Genomic DNA, 8780 nt, shown 5'->3' with positions numbered 1-8780 from the left:
GTCAGAGATGCCCGGGAGTAGCGGGAAGACTGGGGGCTGGGGGCACCTCAGAGACATCAGGCCAGGACTTACGGGGGCGACTTTACAGAAGTGCCCCTGGAAGAAACCCAGAAACCAGCTCTCAAGCTCAGTACCCCAACTCTGTCAATGGCCCTGCTATCGCCACCTGCGCAGTGGCCAGGGTGGGTGTCTAACCACAACCTGCAGATCAGGTTCCTGTGGCTAGAACCTCTTGTCCAGCTGTGAGCAAGACGAGAGAACTTCTGGGAGGCTTTCTGGAAGGTGAAGACCCAGCCCATCACCTAGTCGTGTGCCCCCCATCTGGTGGCAGCTACAACTTCTTTAGGGGGATGTCACGCGATGGTCTCTGGTTCTACTGCTGTGGGGAGAACTAAGGACAGACAGCACAGAGGTAGTGACTGCTGGGCACACATAGGCAGAGAGCTAACTCAGCTCGCTGGAGGAATGATCTCCTGGCAGCTGGTGCAGAGACGCTGGTGTCTTCAACACACAGGTATATGCTCTGCTCCATCCGGCCCCGTTTCCTGAGATCGGGGGCAAGGAGACCCTGGCTTGGCTCCTGGCCCCTGGGGCCTGCTCCCTTGCTCACCAGCCCCCCACCTGGCAGTGATCTCTGCCCCTAGCCACCCCCAGAGCCTGCAGGACAGCCTCAACCTCAGGGTTGCTTCTTGCCTCTTCCCGGCAGCCCGTGCTTTCTCAAAGGAAAAGATTGTCCAGCTACCGCAAAATGCATCTGTTATGACTTTCTTTAAATCCTTGGGCCCCCTCTCTTTGTGTCTGTCCCTTCATCTCCCTCGGTGACCAGGCCACACCCTGCTACCCTGACATTTGCATCTGCAGCCTGACCCCTCTCTGGGTCTCCACCTGAAGTTGTGGAGATCCTAAAGTGGAAGCCTTGGTTCCCATCCCAATCTGCCCCCGCCCACCCCAGCAGTACAGTCCCCTTCGGAAGAAATGGCAGCCCTCACTCACAAAGCGGCCCAAGCTTCAAACGGAAGTGTTTTCTTGGCCAACTCCTCTCCCTATCACATCCCCCCAACAGCCCCCTTATCCATCCCCCCAAATTCCACCCCCACCTGGGCTCCAGCCCTGCCCTCCACCCTTGGCCGGAATGGAGCCCCTTCTGCTTACAGCAGCCCCTACCTCCCCAGGGGGGCTGCGTTGGTTCCGGTCTTCCAGGAAAGGCTACCCTTGGCTGTGGTCTCCGGGGAGGCCCCGCACCCTCAGCAGCTCTGCCTTTCCCAGAGCTCAGCCTCATCTCCTCTGTTCCCGGGGCTGTCGGCCTCCCGGCTGGACCAATTCTTCCGTCGCGCGAGGGCGCTCACGGCCCGCCGGGGTTTCTCGTGGAGCTGGGGCGCCGCGGGCACCAACTCCCAGGGCGGGGGAAATCCCAGCGCGGGCGCTTCCCACGACCCCGAGCACCTTCGGCCCCGCCGAACGCGGCCCACGCAGGATCCATACGAAGACTTCCAAGCGGGTCTGGGGTTCCCACCCAGTCGCGGAAGGGTGGCTTCCGGGACAGCCTCGGGACAAACACTGCCGTCGCTCATGCCCGTCTGCCCGGTCCTTCGCGGCCTCCGCAAGGACTTCCTGTGAAGCGCCGGCTCTGCCCTCGGGTTTCCACGCCCGCCCAGCGGCGCCTTAGAGCGGACGACGACCTGCGCGCAGCGGCCCTGCGGGTGCCCCGCTCTGACCCGCTCCTGGGACCCTGCTGGGACGTGGAGCCCCAGGCCCACTGCGTCCCACCCTGCCGGGCCCTGGGCCGGTTGCCCTAACCCCACGCGTCTTTCTGTGCCTAGTGTCAGGACCTCCCTCCTGGGGTGGTCGTGGGCGCTGCACCAGCCTCCCCCGTGCTGCGCCCAGCCCGGTGCATCCGGCTCCAGACACGCCTTCCTTAGCCCCCTTAGCCCGGACACGCGTCCTATGGGCCCCTCTCCCCTGCCGCACTGCTCTTCCTTGGACCCTGCCTGGCCTGAGTTCAGGTCTCTGAAGGCCCCCAGCCCCGTCTCTCATCAGGAGGCCCGTCCTCCCGCTCCAGGCAGGTGGCCAAGCCTGGAGGTGACTGAGGCAAGGGAGGAATTTCTGAGCCCCAGTTGCCCCCTCTCTACACTAGGTTGGATGGGGCTTCTTTGAGGACCGACAGGTAAAGCCCCAGGAAGCGGCTGCAGGCAGCCAGTGCTCTGATCCCAGTGGCCCAGAGTCGGTAGGGAGCCCACGCGGTGGAGGTCAGGGCTCAGGGTCGGGCTGTCTGGGTGGCACCGTGGGCACCCGGCAGAGCGCCTAGCGGCAGGCGGAGGCTGGGCGCGCGGGCCTTGGGACGTTTGCACCGGGCAAGGGCAAACAAGTCCCCAGGCTGACCCCAGACCTTCCCGCCCCGCCCCGCTGCCTGCGGCGATGGGGAGAGAGGCGGCTCTTCCGCCACCCCGCGCTTCTTCCGGGCGCCTAAGGAAAGGGCTCCGGGAAGGCGGCGCCACGCTCCTGGGAGTGGGCTCCGTCCACCCGCTACGGATCGGGAGACTGAGGCCCCAGCGAAGTCCCGCCGCCGCCCCCAGGCCTGGTGCCGGGAGGAGGGCGCTGGCCACGCCGGGGCAGATACCCCGTGAGCAGAGTGGGTGAGCAGCTGCCGGCCGGAAAAGGGGAGCGCGTGCACGCGTGGGCACCGGGAGCAGCTGCCTCTGAGTCACACTGCCCAACGGAGGCGGCTCGGTCCTGGCGTCCCCGGGCCCCGTGGGGGCACGTAGCGCGCTGGGCTCCTGGGCAGCTCCTTTCCCATAAACTCCGGCCCTTGCCTTTGGTTCAGGGACGCTGCGGTTAAAACTGATCGGTTTGGGTCTCTGCGGGGCCGTTTGTCCTCCGAGCATCCCCCAAACAGGACGATTTCCTGGGACTCAGGCACGCGTGCCTCCCTCCCGGCTCTGGGACCGCGCGTCCGGCGCCCTCCCCTTGCGCTTCTGCGGTTGGCGGGTCCCGCCCGGTCCACCGCCAGCAATTGACAGGAAGACGTGCTGCAAACTGTTTGGGGTTGCGGACTTCCTGCGTTGGGAAACTCCTGGGGTGAAATAATGCGCCAAATTATGATCGCCAGGGGTGATCGCCAGGGAGTCGTGAGGGACCAAGCGGCCTGGGGAGGGGACCTCCCAGGTGGCAACGTCCACTGTACTGCGTGGGTAGGAGACGTGGGGCCCTGGCTCGCACTCCGTCCGGAGCCCGCAGCCCCGCGCGCTCCTTCCCGCTCTGCTCCTTCTCCTCGGCTTTCAGCCCTCCCCGAGCTAGAGGGAGAGCGCCCCCTGCTGGGGCTTGGGTCCCTCGCCTTTTGTTTTCCGGTCTCATGAACTGGATTTATAGTCAACATCGTTTTGTGATTACAAAATTAATACGAGGCTATCCGACAATTTGGAAAATACAGAAATCTGTTTTTCAAGTGGAAAATCCCTTTGATCCGGTAGTCCAGAAACGCCACGAAGTGCAAGGGGTCCAGGCCCCTCTAGCCTCTCTTTGGTCCCTCCCTGGATGATGAGTGCTGCAAAAGAGTGACAAAAGTCAGGTCTCCCTGGTGCCCGCCAGCACCCAGCCCAGGGTTGGCAGATTCCGGGCTCAGTGGTCAGCCCAGCCCTCCCACCCCATGACTGGCAGCGAGCAGCTCACTCTCTGTGTGGACGGTGTCACACCCAGATTAGGGCAGCTGTTCCCCCCACCCCCGACAGCCTCAGTAAGCTTAGCCAGCCTCGGGGTGCCACGCCCCCCCCCCCATGCCCCTGCCCAGCCTAGTTCAGCAGCAGCTGGACCGGGGCCTGTCCACTGGGCGCTGACCCCCTCCCACCTCCCTGTTTCCAGGCTCTGCTGAGAGCTTCCTTTATCTCTGACCCCGCCTGCATCTTACAGATAGAAAAAGGCACCCCCAGGAACTGGCCTAAGGCCTTGCGGGCCCCTGCCCAGGGGTGGCTGGGACGGCAGTGTCAGCAACCAAGGCTGCCCTGCAGACCCCATGCTGGAGCCACGCTGCTGGTTCTGTGGGAAAAGGAAGACAGAAGACTGTCCCCAGCCCGCCCGGGGCCTGCGCAGGCCTCCCATTGAAGGGGGCGAGATCCTTCTGGAGAGGACCTTCTGGGCTGGGAGGCTGCCTCTTGGGGGGGGGGATGCAGCAGCAGAAAGGAGGGTGGGTGGGAGAGGGAGGGGGAGGGGCAGGTGTGCAGAGGCGGAGCTTCTTGGAAGGAGACGCCCTGGCCCCAGCAGGGTGCCTGCAAGGGTGCCACCGGGCCAGGTGGCCAGGCACCGCATCACCCACCTTTGGGCTTCTGTGGGCACCAGGGAGCCAGCGCGGAGGAGAAGGGGTGTTGAGATGACTGGCGAGGCCAAGACACGTTTCCAAGACAGAGAAATGGCCCTTGGGATCCGTGTCGGTGCTGGGTGGTCTCGGGCTCTGTTCCCGCCTCTGACGTCCTGTCTCCTTCCCCCACCCCCACGCAGCCTTCTAGGGTAGGCCTGGTGCGGCACCGGGCTTGGGGTCCCATCTGGGACCCCATCAGAGCATGTCTTCCTCTGATGACCTGCCACCTGGACTGTGTTAACAGACACCTGGGCCCTACCCTGGGATCCGATCCAGTGGGTTGGGTGTGGACCAGTGGATCCTGCCCCCCGCCACCCCACCCTCACTCCCTGGGAATCCCCCCACCTGCACCCATCACACTGCTCTGCCAGGTGCCGTTCTGTGTCCGCGTGGCGCCTAACCCCACACCCAGTGACAGAAGTGCCGTGGTCATTGTCCTCGTGGGTGGGTGAGGGGACTGAGGCCCAATGAGGCTCCAACTCCAAGGCCACACACCTAGGCCTTTATCCCTCCCTCCACACAACTGATGTGACACATTGCTTGTGGCATCACCCTGGGGCCAGAGGAAAGGACAGCGCCTACCAGTTAGGTTACAGGCTGGGGGTTCCATGGGGTGGCAGCATTTAGGTCAGGTCCTCCAGGCGGGGAAACGTGTGGGAGAGGCTCAGAGCCGCCGGAGCCGGCGGGACAATGCAGGTGAGTTCAGGGATGAGGCAGGTAATTAGGTTCGGCTGAAGCTTGGGGTCCCCAGAGGTGGGGAGGAGGGCGGGTGGAAAGCGGACCTTCCCAGGGTCCTGGCCAGGGTGGGGGACCGTGAGAGTTTCTCAGACGCTCTGCTCCTTAGAAGCCTCACCATCCCCCAGAGCCACCTTCTCCTGGGGGTGGGCAAAGGCCAGCGCCCTCCCCCAGGGGGCCGTGCATGTCTCCCTTTCCTCTGCAACTCTCATCTTCTCAGCGCTCACTCAGGGAAGCCAGGTTCCCATCTGCACCGCATCTCTGCCAGGGCACAGGGGAGGGTCTGATTCTATTACATGAAAACAAACGAGTGCGGAAAAGTTAAATCGTTCCTCCAGATTCAAAAGTTAAAAGGGAGAAGTTCCCGTCGTGGCTCAGTGGTTAACGAATCCGACTAGCAACCATGAGGTTGCAGGTTCAAGCCCGGGCCTCTCTCAGTGGGTTAAGGATCTGGCGTTGCCCTGAGCTGTGGTGGAGGTCACAGACATGGCTTGGATCCTGTGTTGCTGCGGCTGTGGTGCAGGCCAGTGGCTACAGCTCCGACTCCACCCCTAGCCTGGGAACCTCCATGTGCCACGGGTGCAGCCCTAGAAAAGACAAAAAGACCAAAAAAAAAAAAGGTAGAAGCAGAAAACTTAATGAGAAGAAATTTCTCAGTAAATCCAGGTATAGACCCTCCCCTCAAAAAAAAAAAAAAAAAACCTGTCATTTTATCACAAGCTCCTTGAGCAGTGGGACCTCATCTCTTTCACTGTACTTTTTATGGTGTGGGTCTCTTCATGGAAGGGGCAGCCGCTGCGTGCCAGGCCCACTGCAGGTCCCCTCCTGTGGTCTCCTTTGTCCTCACAGCTGGGGGTAGGGGAGAGACTGCGGGAAACTGAGGCCCAGAGGAAAAACCAGCCCGAGGGTCCCAGACTGCAGCGCTGCGAGCAGCCCAGCTGTTAGACCCACAGGCTGGCGCTGAACCGAGCTGGCAGCCCATGGCCCCAGCCGGGGGCCCCGGGCAAGTGGAGTTTGGAAGGCACCTGCGGAAACCAAGCCGCTCAATCCAGGGTGGGAGGAACAAACTGCTTGGACAACAGCAGCCCAGAATCTCCGTGGACAGGCGTCCCCAGGGGTGTCCTCCGACGGCCCTGGTGGCAACCACAAATGGAACAGACAGTGGCAGTTTGACAAAAGTCCCCCCCCCCGGGGGGGGACGCGCCTGGGTCAGAGTTGGCATCAGATGCGCCCACACTACTGGCACCGCAGGCCAGCCTGGCCTTGTGGTGAAGGGAGGTGTCTGGGAAGGCGCTCTGTTCCTGTTCTGGGGGAGAAAGGTGGCAGCTCCTCCCACCCCGCCGGGCCCTCGCCTCTGCAGAGCTGTGGTCACAGTTTTATTTTTAACCCAGGCTCCGGCCTTCCCAACTCTAACTGTGTGAAGGGGCACTGCTGAGTCAGGCAGAGGTGCTGCCATTCCATTTTTTCCTGGCACAACTTTCTGGGTTTGTCCCTGGAGTTAATAAGTGCTTAACTTTTCTCCTGGCTCAATCTCCTCGGAACCTAGAGCCACGTCTCCCTCCCTCCTGCAGGAACCTTCCCTGTGACCTTCCCCAAGGTCAAGCGTATCTGTTCATCTCTGGGCTTTAGTAAAGGTTGGGCCCAGCCTCCCGTGGGTGCTCTGGCAGCTTCCCTCCAGGTAAGTCAGGGAAACAAGGATACCGCCCGTTCAGCTTCCACGAAGAGGAAGGTCAAGGAGAAAATGTTCCCCGCTGGACCTGGGGCATGGGGCCGGGGGTCCCCAGGCCAGGGTTCAGGACGTGGGCAGCTCTAAGCAGCGGCCAGCCTCTCAAATCTCTTCTCTCCTTCTCATGCTCATCTGGCTGCCCTGCGGCCCCTCCTCGGCCTGGGTTACAGCAAGGGGCTCCATGGCCCTGGCTGGCGACTTTCCACCTGTCTCCGTGGATTTGTGGGGACCAAGTGAGCAAGAACAGCTCAGAGCACTTGCCACTTCGAGCACCATTTCCTGCTCTGTCCCCCCACCGTCAGTGGAGTGTGTGTGTGCCTGCCTCCCCCCTCTGCAGCTGCCTCTGGCAGCACCCCCCCAACCTCCCCACAAAAGAGCAACAGCTAAATCAACATTGCAGAAGGAAGTCACCGCAGGAGAAAATTCAAAAGCAAGAAAAAGCAGGACAGGGAGAGGGAAGGAGAGGACAGGAGCTGGGCTGGAGGGGGCTTGCAGGCCAGCGGGGGCAGTCGGCAGGGGTGAAAGAAGTGGCAGGAGCTGGGGGAGAGCTGCCAGCAGCCACACTGTTCCCCTGACACCCTCACATCACGTGGGGTGAGTTCTCACGGGACTGCGTTCTGCCTGCTGGGTGCTGGGTGCTGGGTTGTTCTTCCTCTGGTTCTCATGTGTCACTGTCCCATCTTGGGTGGCAGTGTCTGACTCCAACCTCCCTCCCTCCAGCGTGGGCTATGAAACTGCCTCCTACCCAGGAACCTCTGCACAGCGAGCCCAGAACCCCTTCCTAATCTTCGCGCTGTCACCAATAGCCCCCGTCTTGGTGCTCTCGGGCGTGTGTCTTGTGGGGACCTAGCCGGGTGGCAAGGGCCCCGGGGATGCCCAGGCCGGCATTCAGGACAGCGAGGGGACAGAGACACCTCTTGCCTCTCTTCCTCTTTTCTACACGCCCTTGGCTGCCTCCTCTCCACCCCGCCCCGATGCCCGAAACACTGGGGATCCCCTCTTATTCTGCTTGATGTCACCACGATGCGCCTGCTTCCGAGTGGGCCATCGTGTCCCAGAGGGCACGGCTGTGCCTCCGGCCCCGGGTCTGGCCCAGGCACTGAAAGCCTCAATGAACACCTGGTAAAATAAAGTTAAGTTTCTGGAAGGCAATGTTGAAAGTGACAGCAAAAGGCATTTGTTGGCTGACTTCAGGGAAAGGATTATCCCCAGAATCCTGCTCCAATAGCTCACTCGTCCCAGGCTTCACTTTTCTTTGAGACGCAAAGCCCTGTCCCTCTGGGTCACTCCCCACAGAGGCCTGTGGGGTCCTCTGTTCCACGTTCTTGTTCCCAATTCCAACTGGAGAAATCCCAGAATTCGCTGTCTGTGCCCCACCACCGCCGGCATTCCAGCTTCTTCACGGAATTCCCTGGATTGGACGCACGACGGCGGACGAGGCCATGTCCCTGGTACTCAACCTGATCTAATTACGTTTCTTACAAACGATGCCCCTGAAGACTCAGACGCCAGTGGTCATGGTACATGCCAGGAAGGGGTGCTACAGGGCCCGATGGGGTGCACATTTTGCAGTTAAATAAAGGAGTCAACCCCCCCCACCACCACCATTTTCTCACAATCTTTGTCTTTGAGATTTTGTCCCTGTGATGCTTAGGAAAAGGATTCCTGCCTTAGTTCTGATGTTAGTCTCCCCAGTGCCTGCGTCTCTCTGACTGGCCTTCTGCATTTCCCCCTGGCATTGCCACTTAACCTATGCTTGGGATCCATTCATGCTGTTGGGTTTCTAATGTGTGCATTTAATGCTATGAATTTCCCTCCACACATTGCTTTAGCTACATCCTATAAACACATGAGGTGTTTCATTTGATTCTGTCCAAAATATTTTCTAATTTCCCCTGAAGTTTCTGTTTGACCCATGGATTATTTACAAGTATGTTATTCCTTTGGCTATTTCCCCATGTCTTCCTCTTG

The sequence above is a fragment of the Phacochoerus africanus genome, chromosome 1, assembly GCF_016906955.1.
Source record: "Phacochoerus africanus isolate WHEZ1 chromosome 1, ROS_Pafr_v1, whole genome shotgun sequence".
NCBI classification, from domain to species: Eukaryota; Metazoa; Chordata; class Mammalia; order Artiodactyla; family Suidae; genus Phacochoerus; species Phacochoerus africanus.
The sequence above is the reverse complement of the archived record's forward strand: the minus strand, read 5'-3'. Positions refer to the sequence as shown.